Source organism: Falco peregrinus, chromosome 6, assembly GCF_023634155.1.
Source record: "Falco peregrinus isolate bFalPer1 chromosome 6, bFalPer1.pri, whole genome shotgun sequence".
NCBI lineage: Eukaryota > Metazoa > Chordata > Aves > Falconiformes > Falconidae > Falco > Falco peregrinus.
In genome coordinates, this window is record NC_073726.1 from 80,848,735 (window position 1) to 80,872,740 (window position 24,006).

A 24,006-nucleotide genomic window follows, 5' to 3' on the forward strand; every position below is an offset into this window, starting at 1 on the left:
AGCAGAAGAGAAGATTCCAGTAATATTTTCCATACTTAAATAATGTTTGTTGCTTTCCTGCCCAGTAAATGCTATACCGATAAAACTGATCTGTGTGAGTGCTGCTTTTGCCACAGGCCCTACACCTCAGGGCTGCCACTTTTTCATGTCTCTCCTGCACCGAGTGCAGAAGGTGGAGAGCTGAGTCACTGATACAGAAGGGACCAACAACTCCTCTCTCCTTACACCTACTGGCTGGCTACCTGCCTCTGCCCTAATAAACACACCAGGTCCTCTCTGAAGATGACACTTTTTTCTTCCCTTACATAGATCACACACAGAGAGCCCCCAAGCACCTCAAGCATGCTAACTGCTGCCAGTCCAGGCAGGAAAGATTAGCACCCATCCGTCCAGAAGAAATCATCTGGCCCAGGTTTTGTGAAGCATGGAGAATCTTCTTGTGCTCCAAGGGGATGAAGGCAGTGCAGGCAGGGCCCACTTGCTCTCTTCCACTCAAGAAACCCTCCAAAGAGGTGTTGGTGACAAGACACCAGGAGAGAAATGTAAAGATGCACAGAAATCCCAAGTATAGTGCTGGCACTAAAGGAGCCCACCTAGGTCAAACCTATTAGCTTCTGTTTTCTAAATCAGACATTTCACCTGGGGTTTACCTCTGATTCAATGACAACCTGCCAAACCCAACATTACATGGCACAATTCAGAAGAATGCAACACTAGAGGGTATTATGCAGGGAGAAACTGTACAAACATAACAAGATCCGTCCAACTCAAAGCTTTTCCTGCAGAAGGCAATAATTTGAGTGGTTTTATAGAAAATACTCATACAACTATTTTGGAGTATTTTAACAAGACAATGAAAACATTCTTTGCATTTTACTTGCAAAACCAGCTGTCAGATAAACAAAACACTAACTTATGTGGAGATAGATAACCTATGTACCTATATAACCATTTATATGCTGATACATGTAAAACAAGCATAAAAAAAGCTCAAAAAACAAACAGACACCTTTTCTATAACTAAATATATTGTTAATTTACAGTCCAGTACTTTAAAGAGTCACCATTAGGTATGAGACATCCTTCTAGTATACAACTGCATTATATTAGAAAGCTGGCAGTCTCTCATCCAGCTAAAAACCACTCCCCAATTTTCCATGTAGGTACAGAAAATGGCAACTTTAACCATATGGTTTAATCTGATATAATAGTTGTTGCTGTGCTTTCACTCACTGCAGCTCATCTGTTAAAAAACTGCAGAAAAAAGACAGATAAAATAGAGCTGGGAATGTTAAACTTAAGCATAGCAAAAGCCAACATACACAGGCGGGGAAATTTCTTACTGCTCTGAACCAGTGGGAGAAGTCTGGGTATTGAAAGCAAGGAGCACTGAAGGAGCTCAGGCACTGGACCCCATTTAAATAGGTTGCCAGAGAGGAGGAGGGAAGTTTTAGAAGTGCCTCTTTTACTGCACTCCTTACCTATCTCATACTTTTAAGATTTGGGGAGGGGAAGGAGAAGAAATAAACCCACCCCTTCCCCAAGTTACAGCTTGTAAAAAAAAAAAAAAAATGCCTGGTATATCTGTGTTTTTAGTAATTTTGTGGGTACTCAGCATGATGATTAATTCATTTTGTAAGCATAATACATACACACACCATAATTTACCCTTCAGAACAGCCTGTTGGAAGCACCACCACTACTGGTCATTATCAAAGGTGAAGGGGAACAGTCACTCTCCCACATTCAGCAGGATTTAAGCCAGCAGAACACATGAAAAGGCATTTCTGCTTGTACAGATACTTATCATTGTTGCAGATTGATTTTTTTTTAGTTTTGATTTTGCTCTAGGATCAAACTCAACTGCTTCATTTAATAGGACTCTAACATGTCCAGCTAACTCAGGAATAACATTTGGAAGAATAATTTAAAATGTGAGAACACCCAGAGGGAAAACTGAGAAGTTCAGCCCTAGAATGCTTAAAACCTGCAATTCACAAAAGAACAACTGATGCCTATGGTGGTATACAGCCAGGAACTCCACTTCTATCACATCCTGAAGCTGTTGTTGGTTTTCTGTCTGCTAATCTTAATGTTGCGATATTCCCTTACCTTTATGTTTCTTCAATAACAGTTTGTTACCAGACTTGTTACAATAGCTTACTGACTAATATGCAAACTCGGGTCACAGGCCTGTAGTCTTCACACTAGGCAAGATCAACTGTTCTCAAACGTACACCTTAAATTTCCAGGGGTGGGAATGGAATATATAAGAGGTATCAGTGTTTTCAGCTGCCACACTACTCTTTCTGACCACTGACATACAAAACAGTGGGTTTCAGTCCTTTTTCCACTACAGGAATTGCTCTAGTGGGAAAACTGAGAGGATACAAATTGTCTGCCAAATTGCTTGCCACTCAAACTACATTTTAATTATTAGTGCTCTCCCACTGTTCTCACTATATCCGTTACAGCCAAAAGCAGAGGTTTTAGTTCTTGGTATAACACTATTCTTCTCCACTATTACTGTAACTTCAGCGAAGAGTTTCTCAAGTTGACTGAACGCTGCACCCATCTGCCATCAATCCAAGTCCGCCAAGCAACTGTGTATCACTCTTACTACGCTCCGATGCAGGACAGCATTAGTATGGTTTTTTTTGAAGAGGACAAAGCACTTCTACTCCAAAACTCTTCGAAGGATAAAAATCACAATCTTAAGGGTGAAAAAGATTGGGGCTGAAAGAAAGCTTCATTAATAGAGGCAGCACTAAGCATGCCTGCAGCTAGAGGCTTGTGTCCAAGCCATGCATAATTTACATGTTTCACTGCATACGATTTCTGTCCCAAGGCAAAGTACGATTAATTCACCTAGGTTCTACATTTTCCTTTAAGTTTACATTTTCCACAGAAATGGAGTAACATGCTTATACAACCTGACCCCCCAAACTTTTGCACCAACCAGCACTCGTAACAAAATACAAGAAAGTAAATCCCAAATTATGTATGCGTACATATGGATATTCTTTTCCCCATGAGCTGGGTTCACGTACATCAGGGATGCCCTCAAATCTCAAGTGCAACAATTTCTGAAAACTATGTCACTGCGCACACTTCCAAAAAATTCTATTATTTCTCTCTAAATTTAATTTATTCCTTTCATATCAGGTCCAATTTAGTCTGTCCATTCTGTGGTCTGCTCCAGACAACAATACTTCCTTTTGTTATAAATCACGAACAATAATCCCTTCATGCTTGTTATCCAATTTTACCAAAGGCTTTTATCTGCTTTATTGACAATTACTGTGTAACTACTCCTCTCTGAACTGGATTTAATTGTAATACAATGGATCTCCAGTTCTGTAAATGACCAAAAAAAAATAAAAATTGTTTGGGATTATCAGTGAGGACAGAAATACGTTTGGAAAAGAACTATATAAAGACATTCAAATAAGAGGACAGAGTTATTCCAATAATAAACAGAAGCAGTGGCAACAGTAAGACTTTCCCACAAGTGTGCAGGACATATAAACAGTGAATTTATTCAAGGGAGTCTTCACTCCCCACAATCTTGCTCCTGTGTTTTTTGGACTGTACTGAAATTTCCAGAACAGGTTGGTTTTACACGCTGATAATAGGGAGGAGGCAGAGAACACAGACAGACCAGGGAAGACTGTGATCCAGTGGTACCTGACACTGACAACTTGACAGAACCAGGGCAATTCCACAAAAGGAATAGGTAGACCAGAAGGATATACTGTGTTACTTGAGAACGGAAACAAATGCATATTTACTTTAACTTGACTAATTAAAAATCCATGAAAATAGACACTGCAGCTTTTTCACAGCATGGGGAAAGGAAATGACTTACTGACGGCAGTAGGGCTAACCTTGGCTGCCGAAAGCTTCTTCTAACCAACTCCCTTCCTGCATCAGTAATAATGCCGATCCCTAAGTCAGACTCAAATTTGAAGAAAGAAGGCAGAGGCCTTGAGATATTTTTTTCCACCTCAAGTCTAATTGTCTAATGACTTCAGGATTAACTGAATGAGTTGACATAGCTACTTGAGAAAGAGCTTTTCCAGGCCAGCAAGAATTCATTCTGTGAAGGAGTCTTTTTCTAGGATAGGAACTTGAGCCATATGCAGTACCATGCTCTGTGCTCAGGGAAACAAAGCAGCTGAAGTTCCAAGTAATACATAAAATTACAGGGATGTACATATTGATGGCTTTATTATCGCCTTAAGATTTTCAGTACAAAAATCCTCTCTACTCAGAACTCTTCAGTTCTCCTTTATGTTGGGCTGCAACACCTAATAGAAGATTTTCTGAATTTGCTTTGGAAATGAACGCTATAACAACCATGAGGACTACTACTAAAAGGGGAGGGGCAGGGATACAAGGCTTCTATTCTTTTAATGGGGATGAAATACACTTGCCTTCATCACAGTTCTATCAGGAACAGTGTTTTAATGACCATGAGAGTCTGAAACATATGCAAGTCAAGTCTCATCTTACTGAATCAAAATTGATGTCCACCAGGGAGCTTCCAGTGTGGGAATTTCTATGAAGCACTAGTTTCCTGAACTGAAATAGGAGAGTGAGATGACCCTTTTGCTCAGCCTTTTACACTACACTAAGACATTATCCGATAAACTCACATTCATGGTGTTCGCTTTATTTTAGGAGGCATCTTTGGCTTTAAACTTTGTTGTTAAACTATAGTCATTTTCCAAATCAAGAACGTACATTTTTTTCCTCCTTCCTTTTTACAGTCCATAGAAGCAATTGTGCTCACAAAGTTTAGCACTGAAACAAATAATTATTTCTAAATAATCAGGGAGTCCTCTGAGGGGAAGCAGCATTAATCACAAGGTCCAGTTTTAGAACCCCGTGCCAAAGGGTGAGCTTGCTAGCTAGGCTCCTCAAGTGAGAGGTGGAGGTAAGGAGCAGCTTCCTGCAGAGGTTACAGTACTGCTCTGACTCAGCCCAAGGAAAAAGCCACCTTCCTCCAGTGACTGTAGAGACTTGAGCTGGCTAGCTCAACTTAAGCAGCCAGGTAACCAAGTACAGCGCAGGACTGTCTCCCCTCAAATATAATTTCCTGCCTAACTTTCAAACAAAAAGGCACAAACTCTTTTTTGAGGGTCCAAGATAACAGTGAAACAAATAAGGCTTGCTCAGCTCGGCAAGAACTCCGCTTCCACTTAAATTCTAACAAGAGAGGTTACTATGTGGTTTTTTTGTTCTTTTCAGAGGCAGAGTCACTAATCCAGACTGATGTCAATAAGGCACTTTTATCTGGGACTAAGTGAAAGCACCAACTTCTGTTATTTAAGCAGGGACATCATCTCCTCCTCTGTAAGTAGTTTCTAAAGAGATACGGAACTACTGTCAAAGCAAAGACCAGGGGCTTTTTCCAGCACAAAGAACAAGCAAGCTTTCTCTAAATCATTTAAATAAACTGTACACACATTGACTATCTGTTACAAAAAAAACCCGTACCAGAGATGTATGTGCTGCTTGCTCTGATGTGCATCCTCTGCGATGTATGGGCATCTGCCTGGGCTCTCTCCATTAGCCATACTTCTAGGACAAAACACAACTGCTCTAGTGTTGACTAATGGACATAACCTCAAAAAAAACCCCAACCCATAACAATGCAAGTTCCTCTGTGAACACTGGAATTAAGAAAACTTGGTCTTCCAGAGAAAGGCATGTCATGGCTAGATTCCCTGCAGTCTAATGAAAACAGAGGCACTGGCTGAAGCATGTCCAGCAGCTACAGCATCCACAGCTGGTCTGTCCCATGTGGGTGCCCTGTTGCAGATCTGCATGATGCCACCGAGCTCCTACTGGAAGGTGAAGCTGAGGCCCAGCTGGACCGCAAGTGAGCAAATCACAAAGATCAAATTGGCACTTTCTGACAGGCTCAGATACCTACAGTATTCATACATGCATCTTATATATTAGCTACAAATGGTGCTTATCCCTATTTTTTGGCTATCGTCAGCTCCTAGATCCATTTCGTGTGTGTGCTCATTGCTAGCCTAACATAACCCAATCTCAAACACTCAAGTGTAAAGAGCTGTGGACATTGCTCTTCTCAGCTACACAAACCTGTAAGCTCAGAGGAGCTAATTAAGAGCACAGTGAAATTCTGCAGCAAACCTTTTCCTTAGTCCTTATACATGTGACACAAGGTCAGGAGTAGAAATTGACACCCATCACCAACTCTCCCACACTTGTAACACATTTTGACTTTTAATCACATCAGCAGAGGTAGCAAGAGACAGCAAACATCCACGCATGAAATATGGAAAAGCTAGACAGCTAACAGAGCTGTTGGTAAACCTTATTGTACAGAGAAACATTATAATAATGGCTTACCAATAATTTGGTTTAAAACTTCCACTGGAAGCATTAATCTGTGCCAGGACTGTTTTTGAACTATGTGTATTTAAGCCAAATTTAGCAGAGGAAACAGGTATTAGTTTTGCAGCACAACCTGTCACCAACTAAGCCACCCCACCAAAATAGCATCCAATCCCCACACCATTAAGAAGGTGAAAACGTTTGGTTAACAGCTGTCTTGATGAGACTGGAGTGGTAGATGAGGCCCACGAACTATTTACTTTGGCAGTATAATGCTGATACTTCCTTTCTAGCCTCCCAATCCCCACCTGTAGAAGCAAGAATTCATCCTGTGCTGGAAGGTAATGGAGCAAGAATATCTACCGAACGATAACAAAGGTCTGCTAAGGAACTGTATATTATTACCGTTTTGCACCTGCTCAGATACTTCAGGACTTTCACAAAGCTGCTTTGCATTCAGACAAAAGATGAGCGAAATGGGGTGAATTAGAAGGCTGCTGGTTGCAACTTAATAACATTGCTTTTGACAAGTAATAAAGAAAAATGCTTCTGCATTTCATAGCTGGGACTTCAATACCATGAAAGTCAGACCCTTAATAGGGGTGACACAGAACGTGAGAGGCATCTTTAAATTTGCAATAACCTTAGAGAACAAACACCAGTGAGCAAAACTTAGAAAACCAATTCAGCTTAGTAACTTTAACAAAAAGATTGCCTCTGAAAACAGTTAACGGATAATTAACATTCCTATATGATAATCAGGATCTACAGCCAAGGCCATACAAGTCAACCAGCACAGGAAGCTATAACTTCTGACAAAGCAAAGAGACCCCATCTCTTCTCAGCTGCTCTGTTCCTGTCTCCTGGAGAGGGGTGGGGGGATTATTTTTAATTAATTTTTCCCCTCCTCTATATTCTTATCACCCTCTTGCCTTTGAGGGTCTGCAAGACAGGTAATAAAATTCTGGAGTAATGCTTGTCTGGGTCACCAACTTTCCATATAGGCAATACCCAGTGTAGCACAAACCATAGTGCCAAGATGAAAAGCTGACAAAGGAATGAGAACTGAGGATGTGGAAAGGGCATTACTGTTTCTTTTAGCAGGAACTGTTTCACTCTCATCTAAGTTTTACCATAATCACTGAAACAAAACCAAAGTTTGCAATTTATCACTGAAGTGGAATTAACATTTGACAGTAGCATTTGAAACTGAAAGATCTACCTGGATAGAAATGCCTAAGAGCAGTGAGATCACAACACGATTGCAGCTGAAAATCCTCAACCAGTTTATCAGTGTACAGCTAGCTACTCTGGGATGACTTCAACAGAGCTGGAAGCTTAAGGCCCCACCCATGCGAATGAGGATGACAGCCTGATGAAAAGTTGTCAAAACAAATGTTTCCACAAAACATTTCCATTTTGATGAATCTGCATTTTCTACAAAAATAAACTGTCAGATAATTCCATACCAACTTCAACTAACTGAAAATCCTTTAATAGAAGTACTAGATTTTACTTCACCATTTAGTTTATATAATTTGTCTCCTCAAATTAAAAAGGTAGGTCAGTACCTCTGTTTCTTTATAAACAGTTCAGTGGCACATTAGCACCATGGTTTTTGCATTTGGGGATGCAGCAATGGGAAGGAGTGCTTTTACCACAAACCCTCCTGAGCCTGTCTCAACATCTCCTAAAGTGTTCACAAAAGTGTGTTTCAAAACCTAGAATAAGTATAAACATTTTGCTTTTCCTCTTCTAATTCATCTAAATTGTTTGACACGCAGTGCTGTTATAATGAACATGCAACAGCACAGCTGCTGCTTCATATGTTTTAAAACACAATCACAAAAGCCTGGCACAGCATTGGCCCAGGCCTGTGCCATTCAGGCAGACAGAATTTCAGTACCTCTTCCAGCAGGCATCTGCAGTAGTGGGAGGAGGGAAAAGGAAAAGCAGAGAACCATGCTGTGCTCACAAACCAGCTAAACAACATCAAATGTCTTGGAAAAGAGAGTTATGGCAGGAATAGTGATTTGCCCAGGATTTCTCATCAAAACAAAAACACAAAAAACAAAACCACAACATACCACACAAATAAGAATCAGAAACAAAATCCTTAGTCACTCATCCCTTAAGTTTGCTCAGTGATACACAAATCAATCATTCCATCCAACTACAGTGATACAGCAGACCCCACCACTACCAAAACTCTTTGTCCTTTTAGACACATTACACCATAAATATGTGATGCTTCTGTAAATTTGCATGCTTGTAACTATTGCCATTTCATGGCATATAACCGTCAGCTAAATCTGTACACTCCTTACCTGAAGAAGTAAGTTCTGCAACCTCAGATGATGCAATCCAACCATACTGCTAGTGTTTTCTACACACTGACTTTACTGTTGTAAAATATCTGTTGACATTTTAAGAACAACCACGCTGTCTGCATGCCTGTTATATCATGGTCTGATTCACCCGTAAGCACAAGATTTGAGGTTTCATTATACCAGAAGTTCCACACAGAAACCTTCCCTTTGAGAGATCACCTATTTATCTATGCGAGTGGTTTGACAGCTTTTAACTTTAATTTAAATAGCATCTGACCCTCAACTAAAATACCCAGTTGCTAGGCTTCCTGACTCCATACTACCATCATTACCCAGGCTACCTTTAGGCCTTTACTATACTGAAAACTCACAGCTCATGCCCTTACAGATGACAAACCATCAATTAAACACTCTCCTAAGCAACTGCCTATTTTAGGCTTTGTGCAGTGCTGTGATTTTTGAACTAGCATCTATATGCTTAAACACAGAGGAGAAATATTTCCCTTATAAACAAGGCCACACATATTCCACAACGACCACCTTTATTTTCGACAACCTCAGTAGCCTTCTGCAGAGTAAATATCTTCTCACCACACAGCTCTCGTTATGGTCTAGTTCGGAAAACATCCACAGCTATGTAATACAACCCAGCCATATGACTTGCAGCACTGCCATACCACCACAGACCCTACACAACCTGCCAGTTGACTCCAGTGCCTGGGGAGCTCTCTTAGCACTAGGAGGTGACAAGACCGAAACACCAGCCGCTTGGCGGCAATGGTTTTTGCCATGTCCAAGAATCAGAACACACAAGACCCAGCTAAAAGGGAAGACACTCTGCACTTCTTAAAGTCACCATCTTCAAACCACCCTGGCTTCAACCTGAGTCTGTGGACATCAGTACTTGGAACAAGCTCCCTATAACCTATGCAGACCATACCTGGCCATCTCATATGTAAAGCTGTTTAGTCAGTTCTACACAGCTAGAAAGAGTCAGTTGAGCTGTTGGTGCCACGGGTACACACACAACCTCTACCCACCAACTGACCAAGCAAGTGCACAAGACAACAGATGCATCCAAGCAGAACTACCAGTTCTATGTGTTGTTGTACACACTAGCCACACAATCATTCCATAAATCACACAGTATTCTACTTAAGTGTTTCTACGCAAAAAAGAAGCTAACTAAAACAAAGAGCACCTACCTAAGTCTCTGTGAACAAATATCCCAGTACAGTACATTTACCCCACCCACAATCATCTTGGAAATTGTCACAGACTGGGGAAGACAATTTTAAAACTGAATATACACAGCGTTACCATGAAAATGCCAATTTGGTTTCATTTTTCTTCTGGCAGTGACAAGAGTTTGTCTGTGGGATCATCCAGCCTACTTCTGACACATTTTGCCCACTTGTGCTTCTGAAGAGACACAAAGGCAAATAAAAGAACTGCATCTCTAAACAAATTCATCCAAAGCACTCTGAAATGTCAAGAGTGACACAAACACAACACTACAGTGCAGATTTAAAGGCTGAAAAAGCAGAGGAACTCTTAAAAAGGTGATTGGCAAAACAAAAAAAGTTTGCTTCCTTTTATGATAAGTGAAACCAACTCTGTTTCTGATAAAAGGAACAGTAGTAAAACATTTTGGTTGCAAAGGAGTTGTAGAAAAGAGAACACAGCCTGATGTTCACATGCTTTTGTGGAAGACGCTTTATCAAGCCACGCTGTCCTCACTACTGGTGCTTTTTATTTAAGCTAGAACCTCCCATCTTTCCACTCCGTTTTCATACCTTCCTACTTCAACAGTTGGTACAGTGCTAGGCACAAACTTAAAATTCAGTCAAACCTGTGAAAGAGACCAAGACTAAACTAAAATTGATTTCTGAAAGAACCCATACAACTCCTCCACTATTAGAGTGCAGTTACCCTTACTGAAGGGCAACGCCATGCCCCAAACCAGAATGCTGCCCATGCCCACTACTGTCTCTAAATTCACCTGCTTAGACCATAAGAGAATTTCTGGTTTTGAGAAGAACTTCAAGCTCCATTCCTAAACAGGATAACAAATCTACTCATGAAAAAAGGTCTTGAATAAATAAGACACTTAAGCCCTGAAATAAAACTGGGCATGGCCATTCTTGTCAACAGTTCCTATTGCTGAAACACTGAATGTTGTAATCAAAATAACTATACAACAGGGCATGTGAATTGCGTAACTCTGCCTACAAACGTCTAGGTGGAGACTGCACCAGGCCATAAATTACCACTTTATTAACTTACATGATTTCTTGTCGTGCATAAGAAATGCAGCTACTTTAAAACAATGTTGTCTTCAGTTACGCAAAACAGGGTAATTCTAGGTGAAATAAAATTATTTAAGGTCAAAAGGTTTGTTCTCCACATCAGTTTGCCTACAACTTTTTTGTTGACTCCCTGGATACCGCAATTGTTCCTACCATTTTATAATTCTGGTGCATTAGAATTTTTATTTATTATGTAAAGACTGACAACTCTACAGTTAGCCATGCAAAGAAAACACCAAACCATCTCTGTGACACAGCTCTCAACAGTATTGAGAAAATAGATGCCAGAACTTAGTGACTTCATAATTCCAGAGGGACAGGCTGAAATGAAGAAACAAATCATGTAACATCTTCAAAGTCAGTCATAAAAAGGCTAACTGTTCCCATAGATTTTTCTTATTGTTTCTAAAAAAAGGAGCCAGAACTTTTCCATCAGAAAAACATCAGTCAAACACTCATTGAACATATGTTTGACAAGCTGTGTCTTATGTTCATGTGAACGTCTTGACTATGGTCACACCAAAGGAAACTTACGTAGAAGCAACAGAGAATGATGAAAATAGCAAGTTTCATGCTTCACCAGAACAATCTATTTGCTAGGAAGATGCACAAGAGAAAAAGGTAGCCATTCTTTTAACTAAAAATATCAAAAATCAAGTACAGAATTAACCTGATACTTGTTCTCACTACCTAGCTTGTGCATTTTTCAAATTCTCAGTAAGACACCATTTTGTTAATCATGTTTAGCATATACTTACACTGTGTGTGTGTGTTGCAGTTATCCCTTACACTGTTTTAAAACATGATTTTCCTTATTTAACAGAAAAGAATAAACAGATTAAGTTTATTCCCATCCTCTATCATCTCAAGGGAAAAAACCCTGAAGTTAATACTGCAACTCCTGAAAAGAAGTTTTATATAGCATCTAGGTCCTGCACTAAGAAAACAATCATTTAAGTCTGGACACTGGAATGCCACAAACTTTCTTGGTGGAAAACCACATTTCTCTACCTAAGCAGCATACTCAACACTGCTATGGCAAAATAACTATTAATGCTGTGACTTCATCTGTCCACACTTTACAGCCTGCCACAACAAGCCAGCCTGAAAGACCAGGCAGTTCACAAGATCGATTCTAAGAACTTAAGATACTTTGGAAAACAGAACTTCAGAAAGATAAACACTTAAAAGCCAGAGACCCAGAGGATATGCTTAATGTTTACATTATATACATTCCCTCAAAAAGTTAAATATAAAGCATACTCTGAAAATTGAAAGGTGGAAAAGTGGATGATGTATGTGGTAGGGTTAAATATTGTGAAGAGGGGGAGACAGAGAGAAGAAAAAGAAGAAAAGCATGATTAGATCATCTTGATAAATAAGTTTTTTAAAGAATCTCGTATTCTCTGCTTCAAAATGCAAGTATTTGCTTCTAAATAGCCTTTTTAATGCAGAAACTTCACTGAGTACAACTATTTTCAGAATATTACTGACTTTTCCATTAGAACAACAAGATATTTTTTTATAAAAATATATATATATATGTTCACTTCATAAAATTTACTTTATAGCTAACTGGCTCTGCAGATTTTTTCATTGGCACAAACCAGTTATTTTTCTTAATTGAGCAGGCGATTGTGAATTCAGGAATGACAATCCCCAAACTCACTCAGTCTTGGAAATCAACAATAGATGAGTCTTATGCCAAATCATGAGCAGGAGCCTAAGATTAGTCAACTTAATCTGTAATAAGACAGGCAGCACTCAAGTCAAGGTTTAAGTATCAAGTAACTACCATAGAAGACATTCCACTTGATTTCAGGAGTGTTCTCTTTAAGCCTATTTAATTTTTCAGGGTCGCTTTCTTTCCTTTTGTCTCGTTTTAAATATAGGACTTCCGCTAGTATATAAAAGAGCTGTCAGGCAGCTTTGCCCAATATGGCAAATTTTACTTCTCAATTAGTAAAGTTACTTTTGGAGTATCTTAAGAAGTTTCTTTCTCCTCCATTTTTTCACCCTTCAAAAAATACTGATTGCTGCAATTTCTTAGCTCCAGGACCAAACTGCTAAGTCAGTATTCAGTCTGGGTCCTACAAAACATTCAAGAACCTTTTAATTTTGAGTGAGCAGTCCTGTCAAGATCAACAGAGCAGTCACAAGTAACATATGCTTCTGAGGGTCACCAGAAAAAAAAGTCTGAAGACTTTAGCCTCTGAAAGACCTACACACAAACCAAGTTTTTCTGTAACTCCATTCAGTTTTTAATGGGTCAATTTCTGTAACAGATTTCAGGCATTTCTTATTTGCAGATTGTCTGGTGTGTGTACTGTTAGTATTTACACCGGTGAACTCTACAAATAAAATATGCATACACACACATTTGTCAACAGCACATGTGAGTGAACATAAAGTAGTCCACCATCTTTATGAAGTCACATGTCTTTAGTCAAAGTTTTGGCTCAGGTTATGTATTTCTAAGGTTTCACATGTCAAATTCTCTAAGGGAGCTTTTTATGTGTCATTTGTAAGGAGGATGAAGGCAACAGGCAAGATGCTTCGGGAGATTTTACAAAACATGGGAGGTGGTGGGGTGGTGAAGGGATTCCCAAAATGTGCAAATCCACAGTCTTTATGTGTTTTGGAGAATCACAGAAGACAACTAATACTTCCACAGCCACACATGAAAAATTCGGCTCATAAGATTTCAACTTGAGATTACTAGTTGTTTGCAGAGGGCCAGGCTTCAAAAGGAGAAGAGTGACAAAGAACTTAAATAGGAACCAGAGCTCAAAAATCTTAATCTTCCCGCCCTGTTGCACGGGTGGCCCTTTGGCATCCACAATCCTATTCTTTCTGAAGAAAACAGGAAGACTTCTGTATCTGTACAGTCCCCAGATCACCATAAAACCTATCAAAACTCAAAAATCACTGAGCCTTCCTCCTAGTCATGGCCTGGCTCCATTTCAGGTATGTCCTGCTGGACATTAAGAGCTGATGCATAGAAATCCTCTACATTCTGACCTGGATTTTCCTTTTTTAGCTTTCATTAACTAATTATCTGTGTAAGACCAGTTGATAGCATCCATTTTATACAAAGGGGGAAATGCAGAGAAGTCAGAACATGCAACAACAGGGACAAGGGCCACAGTTTATAGGGAATCTGCCCCAGACAGAGGAACTTGGGATTGAGAGCAGAGTACCTTTTTATGTTTCATGGTTATCAACAAGACTGCTCTTTGGCTACTTATTAAACAGTGGCCAAAACACTCTGGTCACATAAGCTAATGAGATTTCATCGATTTTAATGAGACTGAACAAATACATAAATAACTCTGTTTACGAACTGACAGTTTTCCAAGTCTCATTCCTGTCTTGAAACAGAAGAACATTTTTATGCAAGGAGACAATTTTTCTCCAGTTAAATAACAAATTTCTGTCAAACCTCAAGAACACATTGTACTTTCATGCTTTCATAGTATCCATCTCTTTAAATCCAAATTTGGTTTGTAGCTATAAAATGTTGATTAGAACTATATAATTTATTTAATGCTAAAGCTTTTAGTGGTTATGAGCAGCAATCAGACCTTCACTAAAACAAATCTCTGGTTTCGCTATTGACTACTTGGCCAAGCCATTCTGCCTCTGCCAACTCAACAATGAGGGCTGGCTTGAACATCACATCCAGCAATCCTTCTCCTCAGTCAAGCAACTACTTTTATGCACATCTAGGGGCCAACAGAAATTCTCAGTCAGAACCTCCAGCCATCACTTCTGGCCACAATAAGCACGTTATTAAATGCTGTTTAAATAGCATGTCAGGCTATCACAACAAAACAAAAAATTGTTTAACCAGGAAAGCACAGTAAAATCAATGCACAACCCATACTTTATACAGTGAACAGACCATTTGTGTGATATCTCACGATCAGATGAAGCACCAGTTTGCAAGCATAGACACAATAAAACCAGACAACTCTGGATTGTTACCAACTGCTTAAGCTCCATCTTATTTCAAGTGTTTACAGTAAGAACTAAGTGAGTTCTGGTTTACACATCTGAAAGCGTCCTTCTAGGATCTTCTTACAGTTTGAGATCTACAAAAGCCCAGTACTCTCTAAACCACATGTACCTCTTGAGTAATTTTTTTTACCTCTCAATTTTTACTTTAGACTAACCAGGCTTATATCTAGATCTAAACGTACTTCACAGAAAGCTGTGGTTTTTTTAATGTACCCAAGAAAAATGCATGCTGAAAATAAAAAGGTATCAAAATAACATCTTTTATTTCAGTTTGCTCAGAAGTTTGCCAGAGTTTAACCGAAATTTAGGCAATGATATAAGATACAGTTTTATTTTGCAATAAATACATGCTTTTTTAGTAAAAGAACTTTCTACTCAAGAATTAAAGACATTTCTATGCATCACTACAATGTACAACAAAAGACAGTTTTCTTAAATTTTAGTAATTTTTAACAATCTGATAAGGCAGAGACCATGCTTATCCTTAACAAAAGAGAAAAATTCACACTTACATAGATTTTGAAATAAAGCTTTCTGACTTAACAGCGCTCTTAGTTGCATAATCTCTTGTCTTCACCACTTCTTGCTTGAAGTGACAGAGAAAACTGAATACAAATAATAACTTTATGCTGAAACATGGAATTAGGATGTAGAAGTGAGAAACTACAAGTTTTCCATGAGAAATGAAAGTGTGAAGTATGTGTTAAACAACCCTGGGGAAGAGGCCCAGAATGGACATTGACTTTTTTTTTTCTTTAAGACAGGGGTATTAGAAGGATTCTAGTTAAAGGATTAAGGTCCAGAAAATGTGTTATAGTATTCTTCAGATTTTTACTAATCAGTCCAAGGAAAAAAAGGTTTCCACACTTGTGGTGGTTTAGAGTTTGTTGTTTCATTGGGGGGGGGGGGGTGTGTGGGGTGTGTGTTGTGGGGTTTTGGGGGGGAGGGTTTTTTTTTTTAGCGGGGAGGGGTGGGGTGGGGAGCAGAGGCGACGTTTTGGGTGTTTGTTTATTTGTTTTTTTAGGTTCTAGGGTACAACACAATTGGAATGTTTCAAATGGAAGATACAATTAACTAGACAGACACCACAAATACATATTACATATACATTCTCACCCACACATATGCATTTAAAGCACACAGTTTAAAATCTAGAGCATTACTGGCCCATCTGAACTGACTGCTCCTGCAGACAAGGCTCAGGTTTTTCTATTGCTCACTTTCATTACAAGACACACACAACTGGGCCAGACATTTGAAAAACAGCCTGGAATGGGGCATCCCCTACCAAAGAAACACAGACCAGAAAGTCACCACATAGGCTACAGTACTACAACAAAGAGTTAAAGGTAAAGTCCAAGCATCAAGCATAAATCCAAAAACACTAACTTGTGCTTTGCTTAGCTCATTTTCAGGTCTTTTATACGCAGATCCTGAAATGGCAAAATTGTACCAGTTCAGATACAGGCCCAACTAACAACCCTGGTACACCGACTGTAACAATCTTTTTCTGTGGTGACCCCAGGACAGGAGTTTTTTTATTTTACTATTTTTATTATTAAGATATTTTATTAGGCCACCTTACAATGTACATCCCTGGTATGTCCTCCTTTCTTACTAGCTTTACTGTAAAAGCTGCATTTGCTTGATGTCCTCTGTACAATGTATTATCCTGTGATGTTTTATCTGACCACTACAGAGAAGACAGTACTGAAATACACTCATTCTCCACAGGAATACTCCTATTTTTTCCAGGAATACAGCCAAATAAAGATGGCTTTTCTAGAGACATTTTTGTTTGTTAATCATGCCGAACTTTCATGCAACTGAGTGCTACAATTTTCATTTAATAGTTTATTTAAATAATATTACTGGTCTGTTTCAAATCATGCTAGCAAGTGCATTTATCAGCTTTCTTCAAGAAATGAGTCATAAATCAATCTTTTTTTGTCAACAACATAAAACCAACAATCAACTCCTCCAGAGGAACAAAGGCAAATTTCTGTTCCATTTTCTACGGCACAGATCAAAACATTTGGTCTCATGTTTGAACCAAACTTTAAACTCTAAAATCGACATATTTCAGCCAGTCCCCAAAACACCGAAGGTGGGGGGCGCGGGATGGGACAACATGATGAGACAATGACACACAGACCCAATGGCACACAACCAACCAACCCTAACTTTATTTTAGACGAGTAAACATGAGGTTTTTTTTCCTCCAGCATTCCTCCTTACACACACACACACTCCACAAGGCCATGCACAAGCAGACTCATAAACAATAAAGCCAGACTCTACCACGCTTCTCTTACCCACTGTGACTCAGGCTGAGTCTACATTAATACATTCCTGCTGCAAATGCATGTCAGGTGTACAATGTGTTGGCTAACATATCCAGCAGCAAGAATTGTGAGTATAATCTCAGCTTATGGCAAAGTACGCTTTTGGCAGTAAAGCTTATTTAGAAATGGGAGAAGATGCCGCAGGATGAACAAAAAGTTCAAACCACACTGCCATTAGCTGTGTTCACTAAAGGCTCATTTTGCCGATACATTTTTTCTGGTGCAGATCTACTTTAACACACTTTGTAAGGTTTATCATCATTAAAAAAACAAAAAATCCCCTCTAAAATATGCCTTGAAACAGTATAAAGAGATTACAAACAAAACTATTCCAAAAGGTGACATATAAAAATAATTTCTTGCTGCAATTCGCAATTATTAAGCTGAGTCAGCTGCAACAGTTTTAGTGACCAATTGAAAGCTCTCTCCTACAAGTCTTACTGGATGTAATGGATTCTGAAGTAATGATTTCCTGACAAACACTGCCAAGTTATGTAAGTTATATTTGGGGGGAGAGGATGACTGTGATGGTTAGCTTTTTTTTCCACTGTCCCCTTCCCCAGAAACAGCACAAACATTCATTTAAAAAGCCACTCTGCTTCCTTATCAGCAATGCTACTTTGAACTTCTCAAGCAAGAACACAGAACAAACAATATATCAGATTATAATTCTCTGCTCTAAATTAAAATGGCCTCTTTGAGTTCCTGTTAAGTTATTAAAAGTTGTTTTAGTATTATTTTAATTTTTTAAAGTGTGAAAAAAATTTAACATCTAGCTAGTAATGCTTAGCAGAAGTCTAAAATCATGAGTTTAAAACTAATTTTCCTTGTGTTCACTCAGCATAAAGCTTCATTCAAAATGTTGTTAGTGAAAACTTGTTTGTTCACAATTTAATTTTTTTAATACATCAGGTCTTCGTAGTCTAGACTTAGATGCTAAGTTATAATTGCAGGGACTGAAAATGCAGAAAACCAGAAGCATATCCAAAGACTCATTATCAGAGGTTATTCATACAGACCAGAAATTAATACCTCAGTTTAAATACTTAGTTCAAACTTACGAAACAAGCACTGCATGCAAATACCTGAAGAATACATTGATACTTTACCACAAGTTGCATAACGTTTACTGATTTTCATCACTGCAGCACTGAGGCATGTGTTAACGCACAGGCCAAATCACCCTCCTGAATGTTACCTTAAATTGTCGACAGACTATCATTTAACATATTATATTCACATGCCGCACTGGAACAAGTCTGAAACTAAAGACACACGGTGAAAAAAAGCCAATGAGTGTTTTGAAAAACTCTGTGGTGTCTCAAGATGCTACCAGCTTATTCACAGGGAAGTTGGCAGAAGGGAAAGCACAGCCCTCCACTGATCAAAGTCCACAGTCTTGTCTTCTAGCCCAAGCACTGAATGAAGGAGGTAGGGATGAACAGCTATTTTCAAACTTGCCTACAGGTAAAAGTATCTACAACTTTAAGCTATTTCAGTCTGTAAGAAACATGTTTGTCCCACACAAATTCTGTGCACTCTAGTCCGATTTCTAACTAGCCAATTTCTCCCATCCATCTTCCACAAAGAAAAAACTAAGTAAAACACCTGAAAATTAAAGAAATTATATTAGCAGATATGTTCTTCTGAGTTCCTGGCAATCTCTGGCAGTAGGGTGAGGACAGACAGTCAATGGCAGTAACATCTAAAACCAGCACAGCAAGATTTACAAGAGAAGTCACCTCTCCAAGCTTTCACTCTGTTTTAAATATGTGGGTTTCTGGTTACTTTCTGGTTACCTTCCTTCACCTCCTCCTTCAGATTAGGCAGAAAGAGAGGAGAAGAAAGAAATCAACGTTTTGAGCCATATAATAAAATTACACCTTTACAATTTGTGCATTTAGCTACATGGTAATATCCTAGCACTGGACTGGAAACCAGCGTCATATAAGCTGTACATGACAAGTCTCAAACAAGCCTTGCAAAGTTTTGTGAAAGAACCTCTCAAAATGAACAGACTGTCAATGAGATTAAAACAAAACTAACACAAAAAAAAAAACCAAACCAACACCAAAACCATAGAGTTAATATTCAGCACTATTACAGTAAGTGAATAGTGTCTGATCACCTTCCCAGAAGCCACAAAAATCTTCATAGGACCAAGAGCCAAACCCCAAACACCTTGTTCAGAAGCTGAGGGCCTTATAGTAGTTCTGGGGCAGAAGATGGAAAGGACATTTCAGGTATCGTGCTAAGCCTCTTGCAGGATGAAGCGCTGCTTTGCATGCTGTTGGGTTTTGAATTAAACATTATAATCCTGGCCTAGCAACCTTCTGATTTGTAGTCTCCCATGCTTAGAGGTTCAGGTCACCCAACAGTCCCTGCACTAGGATGACCCAGTCATTAGCAACACCCATGCTGCATTTTAATCTTCCAAGAGTTACATGCAGCTCAAGAGTCAAGGCACACCACTCCTAATGCAGTGTCATCAGGAGAACCCATGCAACACTACTACAATATTTTGTGTTAGCTTCATTATCTTTAAGTCACAAAAAAACACCTTTGAGTTTGTTTAGTATCCTAGCTATTATCAGAATTTAATGATGTATTTGCAACCAACAACATCTTCTGATCAACAGACTCCTTAGGGAAGGAAAGATTAAATACATCTTGTATGTGCCAAGACCACAGCAGTCTGCAGATTTCCTATCAGCTTAATACTTGCATATAAGTCACCTATCAAAACCTTGAAATTAACTCTTTACTGCACAGGCCAGGCTATACAGCAAATGGTTAGCTGAGCGCACTAATCTGCTGCCTATGAAGTATGTTAATATCAGCAGAGGAGCAGCAGGAAGATTTTCAGCCAGAAGCAATCTGCTCAAGGGAGAGGTGGCATCAAGCAAGAGAAGCTATGAAGCAAAGCCTTCAGTTATTTGCATTACTCTGGGAATTTACATCTAAGGTGCCATTTTATATAACACTAACTTTCATGCAAACAAAACACTCTTCATTGAATGGTGATTAATAAAGAAATTCTGATTTTCCTTAATTTTTAAAATGTTTTTTCCCCAAATCAAAGATACTGTAATTGTTACTAGAACTGTCCATTTTCCTTTCCTTATATTGTTGTATAACATCTACCATTCTGCAAAAAAATACTACCAGTTCCCACTAGCCTTCTGTTATGACATGCAGATCTAAGACCTGTACTATAATTGCTTTTGTGCTTGGCATGATCAGATGCAAGTTTCCAACTTTCAAAGAAACAAAAGAAGTAGGTCCATAAAGAAAGAAAGTATATGTATTTCCTGCAAAGGTTTCCATGAAAAAAACTAAAGAGAAAAGTCTGCTGAGGGAGGGGTACACACTAAATCTGAAGATCATCTCCAACATGCAGAGTACTTCATCCAAAAATCAACTTCAGCCGTCATAAAAAGTGGTGTAGCTCTTTGTACTCTAATTCCCTTCATTAACTGAAAACCTTTACAACCCGAAAGCTTTACAAGAGCTTAACAATTAAGGTAACTCTGTAGAGTCACTTGATTTAAAACATGTCCTGAAAAGTAAGCAATTAGTCAGCATTTCTAGGAGGCACTTAAAATTCCCTTTATGGTGAACAATACATCTAGAAGTTAGAAAAGAGAGTTCATTTTGATACTGCTTCTTATGAAGAAAGCTGATCAAGTTGTAATTTTGGGGGAACTGTAACAACGATAATGAAGTCTTTTCCGTGAGGACAAAAGGGCTGTACAAATTTTGAAAATAACAAGAAAGCAGTAGAACAAATATACATGTATTGCATTTTCAAGCAGTACTTGCTCAAGAATCTGAATAGATACACCTTTTTTTTTTTTTCCCATCTTGAGTGCTGAAGCAGAAAAACCTCTTTTCCCCTTGCTCAGCTTTCATGTGAAGAGTTTCTACATCTGGTGCTCTGCTGCACTTGGTGGTCTAACACCTGGTCCTCCCCTGGCAAAAAGTCAACATCAAAGTGTCAGAGTATGTGTTATTCCCAGTTCCTAGTCTTCAGAGTGTCTCATGTTGAACATAGGTCAGGAACAGTTTCAGAAAGGATGACTAGGACCAAGAGGCCTTCCTGAAACTGCCCTGAACCCTGACCCGCCCAGCTCACTCCAAAAGAAGGCTGAAAAAGCACCCCTATTCCCTTCCCCTTCATCTGAGGTCTCTTCTGGTACATCCAACATTTTATTGTATCAAGAGAACTACAACAGAAAAAAGAAAAGTAAGTTGTAAAGTATGAATGGAAGACATTTTGAGGTTTGAGCTTCTCATTTATGTAGGAGATGGCCAGTAAGAGGAGTCTAGACATTGTAGATTCTGATGGCTTCCTAGGCAAAATTACCAGAGTAAAAATTAGACTTGACCTCTCTGTCTCAGTTACAAACTGAGAAATATTTTCCATTAATAAATGTATTGCATTTCTCCTTATTGATAACAAACATGGGAATCAAGTCTAACTTTCACTCTAGTATTTCAGTCACACATATAACCTCACACACAATTAACAGATGGTTTTGGCAGCAGTAGCAAAGGCTACCAAACCAGTAATTCTTTAATTGCCCCTACTGTTGCTGTAACATGCTTTGAAAGAGTCCAATCATATTCCTCCAAATTATCACAACAGCACTGAATGGTGACCTTCAGAGAACAACTGTCAAGTACCCTACAGCATATGGATTGCTAAAAAAAAAAAAAACAGTGTTGGTGAAACGTTTCATTTTTTTCTTCATGGGACACTGCCATGAAAATGCATTATTCATGACTACATATTTGTGCTAGCTCATACGGTATGGTTCTTCAGATTTCATTTCAAAGTAGGCATTCTCATGTTTTCAGTAAGACAGATACATGTAATAATTATACATGTACAAGCACAGAACAGATGAGTAGTTTGGTACCTAAATCAACTTGATCAGGAAATACATGATGTATGCTACATCAGATCAACTACATTTGACAAACTTTAATGAAAAATTTAACTTGGGGGTAATGACAATCTTACTGTAAATTTGCTGCTAAATAATTTCCTTTCATGAATTGCAACAGTTTGTAAAACTGTACCTGGAATAACCATCAACTGAGCGTAACAGGAGATGGATTAGACAGACAGAAAATGAGAGGGCTTTTGCTTTCCCAAGTTTCAGATTTTATTAACTGTTCTTAGATCCTTTTATGGCTTATTACTATCACTGTCTACCAGGCAACAGTGTGAAACCAAAAAAGACATTTACAGAGCTAAAAATACGTAAATATTAGTGAAAGAAGGATGCATACAAGAACCGTTTGGGAAATTTTTTTATTATTATTATTTGACATCCCTGTGCTGATGCCACCCTTTCACCTGTTTCAAGTTTTGGAGGCTGTTCTGAAATGTAACCAGATTTATTAAAAGCTGAGAGGTTTTCTGTCATAAACTGCATACGAGAATTGCAATTTTTTCAACTGAAATATGGCAAGAAAGTGGATATATTACTGTATTACCCTCCTAAAACATAACCTTCATATAACAACTTAGAAAATGACCTCTACAAAGATTTTACAAGAAGGAATATTCTGTCCTTCAATACAGTTGTTGGAGGTTGGGTTTTGTTTTGGTTGGGGGCTTTTTGTTTGTTTGGGGGGGGCGTTGGTGTTGGAGTTGTTTTGTTTTAAATCTAAGCATATTGAAGTGTTTACTCCTACTGCTTTAACAGATCATCAGTATGGAAAAAGTTACGAGTTCACTTTACCTTTGATCTATTTCATTTTTCTTCTTGTAGTTTCCTCTCCATGTAAACTATTATTAAAGAGTGCAAGAGTACGTAATCATCTAGTTTTGATCACTGAGCATACTACTGTACATGTTCAGAAAATAGAAATACTCTTCTAAAGAAGACAGCTGGCTTGACAATGGCACCAATATTCATCACTAACAAGAATCTCTGTCTCTCTGGTTACAAGCCAAATCAAAAACTTTGATTGTGTTTCTCCTCACTTTTCTCTGTCAATTTTGGGATGGTAGGTGGAAGGGCATGAGCATTACATCTTTTCTTGCATTCTTAAGTGGTTTTAGAATCTAATAAAATTAAGCTATGCTACCATTGGCTCCAATTTATAAGTTGTAAAGACGTAGGAAGAGCACAAATCCATCCTTTTGTTATTTCCAAAATTAAATTATGTCATGCAGAAGAAATATCTTTCCTGTTTATATATTCTCAATGACTTATTGAAATCGCAGAAGAAAATATTCAAGATACAAGTATTTCTATGAAGTTCAGGAAAGAAGCCATGTTTTACGAAGAGACTTTTTTCTTTTGGAGGAAAAGACCCAAACATGCAAGTTAAATTACATTGTAAAGAAGCTGCAAGCAGTTGACACAGCCCTCATCTTTCCAAAGAAACAATGCATTAATTTCTTTAAAAAAAAGTTGACTGAAAAAAAGTGAAATGGCAGTACAATAAATCCATTTTTCTTGCTTGTTCAGGAAAAAACCATAGTATAAATAAGATCTATACTACAGATAAAATACTATCAAAAGATTACACAGCAGCCAGGATATTCCATTAGTCTTTCACTTTGGGAGAGCCAGTCACTTTATCACAGACGACTGCTTAGAGCAGGGGTCC

The 24,006-nt window shown here is 38.5% G+C and overlaps 1 protein-coding gene across 3 annotated transcripts in view; it reads right to left on the bottom strand.

The window, feature by feature from the left end:
* The window catches only part of LRP6 (LDL receptor related protein 6), a 128,326-nt gene that overhangs the window by 86,321 nt on the left and 17,999 nt on the right, over positions 1–24,006 (bottom strand). The window lies entirely within an intron of this gene.